The sequence below is a fragment of the Rhinoraja longicauda genome, chromosome 19 (genome assembly GCF_053455715.1).
Source record: "Rhinoraja longicauda isolate Sanriku21f chromosome 19, sRhiLon1.1, whole genome shotgun sequence".
NCBI classification, from domain to species: domain Eukaryota; kingdom Metazoa; phylum Chordata; class Chondrichthyes; order Rajiformes; family Arhynchobatidae; genus Rhinoraja; species Rhinoraja longicauda.
Window position 1 is genome coordinate 40,281,532 of NC_135971.1, and position 10,293 is coordinate 40,291,824.

The 10,293-nt window shown below is 47.7% G+C and overlaps 1 pseudogene; it reads left to right on the plus strand.

Annotated features, from left to right (window-relative positions):
* The first annotated feature begins 285 nt into the window (after positions 1–285).
* Positions 286–9,927, plus strand: LOC144602793 (zinc-binding protein A33-like; annotated as a pseudogene).
* Positions 9,928–10,293: the final 366 nt, after the last annotated feature.

A 10,293-nucleotide genomic window follows, 5' to 3' on the forward strand; every position in this document is an offset into this window, starting at 1 on the left:
GGGTGACGTTTCGGGTCGAGAACCTTCATCCATGTTCTCCCGAGGTACTGCTTGACCCAGTTACAGTTACTACAGGTGCAGACCTAGGTGCAGTTACTACAACACGTTGGGCCTTTTTTTGTAAACCAGCGCCAGCAGTTCCTTGTTTCTACATCTTCACACTGAAACAGGCAGCCAAATTATTTTAATTACCCGAGCATGCGCAATGGACACTCGCGGTGCTGCAAGGGTTCAGCAGCTCCCGAAACGGAAGGCATTTTGAACCAGGAAGTGCCGGGAGTTAACATGGCTTCGAAAGACCAGGTCAAGAGTTTCACCGAGGAGGTTGTTTGTCCTATCTGCCAGGCGATCTTCACTGATCCGGTGTCACTGGAGTGTGGGCATAACTTCTGTCGCTCCTGTATCACACAGAGTTGGGACAGGGAAGGGAGAAACTCCTGCCCGGAAGGTGGAGAGGAGTTTGTGGAGCGCACACTTGCGGTAAGTCGGGCCTTGGCAAGACTGTCAGAGAAATTTCGGACACTAAACCTGTATCGGAAGGAGAAGGACGATAAACTTCACTGCGAGGAACATCGGGAAGAACTAAAGCTGTTTTGTGAAACTGACAAGAAACTGATCTGTGTGATTTGTGCAGCTGGGCGGGAACACAAGTCTCACAGCTTCACGCTGATAGCAGAAGCTGCTGAATTCTACAAGGTAAAGGCAACCGGATTTTGTTCACATTAATGTTTAATTCCTCCTTTGTTGTCTAACAATTTAATTATTTGATTTTCAAACACAATCCCAGGATCAGGTTAAATCTTCCTTCGAATCTCTCACAAAAAAGAAATCAGAGATCCAGCAAATGGAGCAGCAACAGAAAGAGAAGATTTCTGGGGTTCTGGTGAGGCTTTTCATTTTCGATTCCCTGATCTTGTGCAGATTTGATCACTGTAGTCCGTGTGATAATGGAGCAAATCTCCATAGCTCGGGATTCGAGGGCCCGAGGTCTCGAGGTCGCGCAGGGAAGTACTTTATTCTTTGGACCGTAGGAGGTGGAAGAGTAATTCAAAATGAGATAATGAGGGGAATATAATAGGGTGAATGCACAAAGTCTTTACCTGGAGCAGGAGAGTCAAGAACGAGCGGCACATGCTTCAGGTGAGGGGGAAACCATTTAAAGGGAACTGGGAGGTAGTTTTTTTCACACAGAGGGTGGGGCATATATGGAACAGTATGCCAGAGGAGGTAGTTGAGTCCGGTACGATAAGAACATATATAGAAAATATTTGGACAGGTTCATGGATGGGGATAGTGTAGGATATGGACCAAATTCCGGCTGGTAAAACTAGCGTAGATGAGCAATATGGTCGGCATGGATAAGATGGACCGAAGGACAGATTTCCACGTTGTATGATTCTATTACTATGTGACTGGAAGTAGCGCTATTGTGTCCTTGTCCTGATAACACGATTCGATCCTCATCTCGGTTGCTGTCTATGTGGATCGCTCGTTCTCCCAGTGATCGCGTCTGATTCCGTCCACACCCTACAGACACGCTTGTTGGATGGTGAATCGACGGCTACAAATTATCCCAGTGAATGTGGGTGGTGGACGAAAGGGTGGGAAATAATGGGCAGGTGAAACGGAATAGGCTGCAGGGAATTGGACTTGGGAGAATGGGAAGGAGGAATTAGAGATTATTTTCACAACATTTCAAAAGCATGTGGAGAAGCGCTTGAATTGCCAAGGTAATGGAAGATACGGATTATATGCGGGTAAATGGGATTAGTATAGATAGGGACAGTGGCCAATATGGACATGGTCCGCCAAAGGGCTAATTTCACGGTCAATTGGCCAAATATCACCTCCCATGCCGTGAGGAAATACCATAAAATGACATTAAATAATTATCTTCAACTTTCATTTTACAGGAACAGTCACACAACCTTCAGTCCAAGATCACATCCCAGTTTGCTGAACTGCACCAGATTCTCACTGAGGAAGAGCAGCGCGTACTGGCAGATATCCGGGAAGAAGAGGAGAAAATTCTGAATACAATGGAGAAAAATCTTCAAGAGATTCAAGGGAATATAAATTCCATTCAGGAGGAACTCTTAAAGCTACAGGAACATTTGGATCAAAACGACAGTGCGATATTTCTGAAGGTGAGCGGTTACACTACATTTTGGCGAAGTCAGAATACGCGCACAAAATGGTGGTGGACATTTCTGAAATACAAGTCGCATTTACCAGTTATTCAGAACTGGGTAAATGTTCCGTCTGCCCCTGCTCTGTGCTGCTGTTTCTCCCAAACCAAATGAACTCCCGCACAATCTTCGCGATCTCAGCACTGCCTGCAAATTCCTTGGGGAAACCGTCTCTGTGAACTTGTCACTGAGTTAGTGATTGATTCATATTTTCCTCAAAAGAAGGAGAATCTCCACAAATCACAAGACCATGGGAAAAGTAAGCCGGATGGTGAACCTGAATGGAGAGGGACTTCGCTGGTGTTAAACCAACCCGGTGAAGGCAGCTTAATGGATAGGCAGCGAGGATACACTTAATCAGTCTCAGGGATTTATCCACCTTAAGGTCGCTCTCACACAATGGGACGTATTCTCTCCCAATTCATCCACCAACATTTCCGTCACCCACAACGGGACCCCACCACTGGCCATATCTTCCCATCCACTCCCCTCTCTGCGTTCCGCAGAGACCGTTCCCTCCGTAACTACCTGGTCCACTCGCCCCTTCGCACCCAAACCACCCCATCCCCGGGCACTTTCCCCTACAACCGCACGAGATGCAACACCTGTTCCTTTACCTCCCCCCTAAACTCCATCCAAGGACCCAAACTGTCTTTCCAGGTGAGACAAAGGTTCACCTGCACCTCCTCCAACCTCATCTATTGCAACCGCTGCTCTAGATGCCAACTTATTTACATCGGCGAAACCAAGCGCAGGCTCGGCTTCGCTGAACACCTACGTTCGGTCCGCATTAATCAAACTGATCTCCCGGTGGCCGAGCACTTCAACTCCCCCTCCCATTCCCAGTCTGACCTTTCTATCATAGGCCTCCTCCAGTGCCATAGTGAGGCCCACCGGAAATTGGAGGAACAGCACCTCATATTTCGCCTGGGCAGTGTGCAGCCCAGTGGTATGAACATCGACTTCTCCAACTTTAGATAGTTCCTCTGTCCCTCCCGTCCCCTCCTCCTTCCCAGATCTCCCTCTATCTTCCTGTCTCCACCTATATCCTTCCTTTGTCCCGCCCCCCTGACATCAGTCTGAAGAAGGGTCTCGACCCGAAACGTCACCCATTCCTTTTCTCCCGAGATGCTGCCTGACCTGCTGAGTTACTCCAGCATTTTGTGAATAAATTCTCTCCCAATTATCCGTTTACTCTTAAAAGGACATATTCCCTTTCTAGTTATTCGTTTGCTATTAATGTCCTTGTAGAATCTCTTAAGATTCTATTTTACCTTTTCTGTCAAAGCTTTCTCCTGAGCACTTTTCGCATCTGGTCTTCGGCAGATGTAACTCCTACATCTATTATACTCCACAGAATCCAACCAACTTTACCAGAGCAGGCCCCCAACCCTATGTCGATCAGATTGTTTAATCCTTCCAGCCTTGTCCTTATCTCTGACAGGCGCATTCTGGTGTTGGCACTGAATTATTTACTCTTTATGTTAGTGACCAGAAGGAAGAGGCAGAGTCTGGGGCAAATTGGCATGGGATCACTGTGGTTCTGCAATAAACTGAATGAGTGTTCAAATATGATTCAATGTGGTAAAGTGGGAAACGATGCATTTCAGTGAAATGGAAACAGACAGCAAAATAAGTGAAATGCAGATGGGTCCAGGTACTTTTATCCATTAGCCAAAAGGGATAGGCAGGCACGGTAATGCAGCGGTAGAGTTGTTGCCTTACAGCGCTTATATCGCCAGAGACTCTGGTTCGATCCTGACTACGGGTGCTATATGTATCTTCTCCCCGTGAGTTTTCTCCGAGCCCTTCGGTTTTCTCACACACCAAAGACGTCCAGGTTTGTAGGTTGCCGTAAGTGTAGAATTGTCCCTAGTGTATCTAGGGTAGTGTTAGTATGCGGGGATCGCTGGTCAGTGCGGACTCGGTGGGCCGAGTCTCTAAAAACAGTTTAGAGAAGAAATGGCACGTTGAGATTTATTGTAAAGTGGTTGAAGTTTAGCAACAAGGAAGCTTTCTCACAATTGTGCAGTTGGCTAGGCCACATCCAGAGCATAGATTTGATTACCGTAACAACGAAATGATATAATAGCAAAGGAGGCAGCACGCCGTGAATCGCCAATTTCGGGTTTGGGATGAAGGGGTTGTTGTATCAGGAGAGGATAAACATGTTATGTTTAGAAGAACGAGGAGTGATCCTTTATATGACCCCAAGGTCCACGACTGGACAGAGGGCAGTGAATCTCTGGGAATGTCCAACCAAGAGACTTTGATAGGTTTAGCCCGTTAGAAGAATATAAACGAAAGGGAGATACATGTTTGAAAGTGGAAGGAATTGAAATTAAAGGGAATGTGGCAAAATGGGAGTTTAGTCCAGGACTAGATCAGCCATGACCACATTGTGGGGATTAACATTGAAATCTAGAACGCGACGCACATGTCAGATTTAACATCTATGTCCGGTTCCATCAGCAGTGAGTGGTCACCTTGGGGGGATTTGCTCTGTTTCTTTCTGTCCGTCTGTGTTCACCATAGAATTACATCCCATGAACAAGCCGTTCGGCCCATCTTCTCCGGCCAATGTTTCTGTTCCACTCAACATCCCTCTTATCTACTCACTACACCCGGCAACAATGCCCCCAATTCGAGGAAGCCTCGTGTGTTTATCCCACTTCCCCTCAAATGTATCTGCAGCATTGGCTTCAGCTACCCCTGTGCAAGTGAGATTCACGTTCCCGTCACTGTATTTCCTACGGGATTTATTAAAGTCCATCTTACATTTCAGCTTTGACGTTTGGTCTTCTCGCTATTGGTGATACTATTCTACCCCCACCGATTTAAATCTACCGATCATTTTAAATGTGTCCATCCCATCATTTCCGACATCTTCTCCAGATAAAATTCCACGACCTGCCCAGAGTTTCCTGTACGTTGCGCCCTCTCAGTTATGGCATCATTTTCTTGAACTTTCCTTCTATCTTGCCCGGTGTTTCTATGTCTCCGCGAAACTTTCCATTCTCTGTCTATGTAATAGCGACAATACGCATTGGGAAAGGGGAATTATCTGAGGAATGTCAGAATTTGGGTGAATCTCCTGCTATCGAGATGTGGCTGTTTCATCTCAGTCGACTCAAATTTGTGTTTTTTTTATTTCAGGATGAAGCTAGTCGGAAAAGGAGGTAGGACATCCTCTTGACTGAAATACTGCATATTTGTGTAGAACAGCTCGAAAGAAAATCATGCTCAGTTCATAACCAGCTGTTAAATGTTTGCAGGTTCAGCGATGAAGCCAAACTACTGTTGGTGGTAGATGGTGCCTCGCCGATTGATAAGTTTGATCGCCCTGTTTTGTTCAACACGGTATTCAGAGAAACATCTGAAGACTTCAAGCACGGTAAAACTTCTCCATTGTTCTTGGTTATGAAATATTTAAGTAATACAGATGCAAGGATTGATGTTATTAATCGATCGAAGGGAAATTGAAATGTTGTTCCAATGGGAAGGCATTAGAACAAAAGGCCCCTAAGCCCCGCCGCTCACTGTGTAGATTCTGCTATGGTTTGTTTCTCCAAAATGCCATACCTCGTACTTCGAAGTATTAAACTCCATTAACCATTCCTCAATCCACCTGACCAAGTCAAGTCAAGTCAAATTTATTTGTCACATACACATACACGATGTGCAGTGAAATGAAAGTGGCAATGCCTGCGGGTTGTGCACAAAAAGGAATTACAGTTACAGCATATAAATAAAGTTAATAAGTTACTATTAGTGTCGACAAAAATTTAGTCTCTGGGGTTATAAAAGTTGACAGTCCTGATGGCCTGTGGGAAGAAACTCCGTCTCATCCTCTCCGTTTTCGCAGCGTGACAGCGGAGGCGTTTGCCTGATCATAGCATCTGGAACAGTCCGTTACTGGGGTGGCAGGGGTCCCTCATGATCTTGCTTGCTCTGGATCTGTACCTCCTGATGTATAGGTCCTGCAGGGGGGGTGAGTGTAGTTCCCATGGTGCGTTCTGCCGAACGCACTACTCTCCGCAGGGCCTTCCTGTCCTGGGCAGAGCTGTTCCCAAACCAGACTGTAATGTTGCCGGACAGGATGCTCTCTACAGCCCCAGAGTAGAAGCAATGAAGGATCCTCAGAGACACTCTGAATTTCCTCAATTGCCTAAGGTGGTAAAGGCGCTGCTTAGCCTTACCCACCAGTGCGGCAATGTGCGTTGCCCACGTCAGATCCTCTGTGATGCGGACTCCCAAGTATTTAAAACTGCTCACCCTATCCACAGTAGACCCATTTATCTCCAGTGGTGTGTACGTCCTTGGATGTTTAGCCCTTCTGAAGTCCACAATCAGCTCCTTTGTTTTAGTTACATTCAAGAGGGGCTATTGTCCTGACACCAGAATGCCAGATCAGCCACCTCCCCCCGGTAGGCCTTCTTATCGTTGTTGGAGATCCGGCCCACCACCACAGTGTCATCAGCAAACTTGATGATGGAGTTTGAGCTGAACCTGGCCACACAGTCATGTGTGTACAGGGAGTACAGTAGGGGGCTAAGGACGCAGCCCTCCCTCATCCTATGTTCAGGGTGAGGGAGCTAGATGTGTGTTCCCCAATCCTGACCACTTGGGGCCTGGCAGTGAGAAAGTCCAGGACCCAGGCACACAGAAGGGTGCTAAGCCCCAGTTCCAGCAGCTTCTCAACCAGTCTGCTGGGGACTATTGTATTGAATGCTGAACTAAAGTCAATGAACAGCATCCTCACATAGCCCCCCTGGCTGTCCAGATGAGAGAGAGCGGTGTGTAGAACCTGGGAGACCGCATCATCCGTGGACATGTTCGGACAGTATGCGAACTGAAGTGGGTCCATGTTGCGAGGAAGGAGGGCGCAGATGTGCTTCTTGACTAGCCTCTCAAAGCATTTCATGACAACCGAGGTGAGGGCCACTGGTCGGTAGTCATTTAAACACGCTGGAGAGGCATTCTTTGGCACCGGTACAATGATGGATCTTTTGAAGCATGCAGGGACCACGGACTTTGCCAAGGAGAGGTTGAATATTGTGGTGAGCACTGGAGCAAGCTGAGTAGCACAAGACTTTAGTACTCGCCCGGATATACCATCTGGACCAAGCGATCAAGATCCCACTAAAATTTTAGACAACCATCTTCACTATCTACTGCACCACCCTCTTTACCGTCATCTGCAAACTTACTAATCACGCCATGCGCGTTCACATCCAAATCATTGCTATAAATGACAAACAGCAACAGGCCCGGCACCGAACACTGAGGTACGCCACCAGTTATATGCCTCCAGTCTGAAAGAAACATCCTTCCACCTTCACCCTCTGCTTCCTTCCATTGAGCCAATTTTCTATCCAGTCGGCTAGCTCCTCCTGGATCCCATGTAATCGAACCTTCCAGAGCAGCCTACCACGTGGAAACTTGTCGAATGCCTAGCTGAAATCCATATATAACGTCTACAGCTCTACCCACATCAACTTTTTTGGTCACATCTTCAAAAATTTAATCAGATTCGTGAGACACGATCTCTTGTGGTTAAAACCGTGCTGACTATCCCTAATCAACTCTTGTCCATCCAAATGCATGAACATCTTTTCCCTCAGAATACTCTCTAGTAAAGTTCCGTTCACAGACATTAGGCTCGTTGGTTCCCATGATTTGCAACCCTACTTAAGTAGAGGCACAATATTTGCCACCCTGCGTTCAACCGGTGCCTCACCCGTATTTAATGACAACTGTGGAATCTCACCAGGCCACATGTAATTTCCTCTCTAGCTTCCCACGGCGTCCTCGGATTTATCTGATCAGTACCTGAGGGGTAAAACAACTCCTTGTGCTGTTATATGAACTCCTTGTGTTCATTGTCAAGTCTCTCCGTGAAGTTCGGAGAACGGTTTACAATGATTTCAGTGTGCTCTTGGCTGTTCACACCCATCAAATCCGCCCGTGCATCCCCTTTCTTTCAGCGACCCCACAACCCCAAATCTCCACCCATTCTATATCACAACCAATCATTCAACCTCTGCTTCATTCCATGGTGTAAATCCCCCCTCCCTCTGTCTCACCCCCACCCAAGGAAACAGAAGCAAGTTATCTGGCCCCTCATGTCTGCCCCCATTCACTGTGATCGTGACGACACCACCCCACATCTCTACCTCCTCTTTAACAATAGACAATAGACAATAGACAATAGACAATAGACAATAGACAATAAAGAACAGACAACAGACAATAGACCATAGACAATGGACAATAGACAATAGACAATAAAGAACAGACAACAGACAATAGACCATAGACAATAGACAATATATAATAGACAATAGACAACATATAATCGACAATAGACAATAGGTGCAGGAGTAGGCCATTCGGCCCTTCGAACCAGCACTGTCATTCAATGTGATCATGTATGATCATTCACAATCAGTACCCCGTTCCTGCCTTCTCCCCATACCCCCTGACTCCGCTATCATTAAGAGCTCTATCTAACTCTCTCTTGATAGCATCCAGATAATTGGCCTCCACTGCATTCTGAGGCGGAGAATTCCACAGATTTACAACTCGAGTGAAAAACACCAAACTACCACTAACCTCAATATCCTCTACCTCCGAACTACCTCCATTTCTTTATTGGAAGGAACTGCGGGTGCTGGATTAAGCCGAAGATAGACACAAAAAGCTGGAGTAACTCGACGGGACAGACAGCATCTCTGCAAAGAAGCAATGGGTGACGTTTCGGGTCGTGACTGCTCTTCAGACTAGTTATGGATAAGGGAAACTAGGGACATCTCTAACTAGTCTGAAGAAGGGTCTCGCCCCTAAACATCACCCATTCCTTCTCTCCAGATATGCTACATGTCCCGCTGAATTACTCCAGCGTTTTGTGTCCATCTGCCTCCATATCTGTATAGCCCGCTTCGTTTATCTAACCCCGCCGCAATCTCATAATCCCATTTATTATGGATTGATAAATAATCCTCTGCACTGGTCCACCCCGCCCGCACGATCACGGCCCCGTCCGTTCCCGATACATCACGAAATTCCCCTCTCCAGCCGGGATAAAATATTACCGGGAATGAACGCATACCTGTTGCGCACGCGGAGCGGCTTCTCCCCTGGTCCTGGGACCGCGTTGCCCGACCCCCGGGGACTCTCTGATTCTCTGCTTCTCCCTCCCCCAGTCTCCGTCGCCCATGATGTGGAAATAGCGCATCCGTTATTGGAGGTGTCTGAGGATCGGAAGAGGGTGAAATGGACCGGGACCCTGAAGAATCTCCCTGACACCGGGAAAAGATTCACAGCGTAGCCGTGTGTGCTGGGATCGGAAGCATTCACATCGGGGAGATATTACTGGGAGGTGGAGGTGGCGGGGAGTCGGTGGTGGAGTCTGGGAGTCGCCGCAGAGCCTGTGGAGAGGGAGGGAGAAGTCGACCTGACCCCCGAGACTGGGGGCTGGAGGATCGAGCGGCATGATGACGAGTTTTATGCTCTTACCACCTTTCCATCCCGTCTCCCCGTCCGCCCTATCCCCGGGAGGGTGGGTGTTTATCTCAGTTACGAGTCCGGGACAGTTTCATTTTGCAACGCGGACACCAAGTCCCACCTCCACACCTTCACTGGGAACACATTTACGGAGAAACTTTATCCTTTCTTCGGGCCTTGGGATGTGAACCAGTGGCTGAGAATCTGCTCCGGTTCCGCTCCGGGTGTGTAAAAGGGTCGGGTCCCGAGACCGGCGTCAGGAGCGGGGATCAGGGGCTGTGGGGCAGAAACCCGGTGGACAACAGGTCGGCGCTGAACGGGTCCCATTTAATCCCCAAATTCCGCATCCTAAAACCCTATTTAGCGCGGAAATAAAACCAGGGGGAGCGTAAATGTGGGGAGAGTGAAATAAACAGCAACAGTAATTGAAGCAGTCGATTCCTTCATTTTAACGCGTTAACTGTGTCGGTCAACGGAACAGGAATACTTTTGTGAAAATATAAAGATTGAAACAGTCGCCCTTCCAGCGGGTTCAGCAGCAGCCGCGGGCGGCGGGTCCTGAGCTCTGGGCTCCCCAGGTTCCTAAACGACCCCCGAC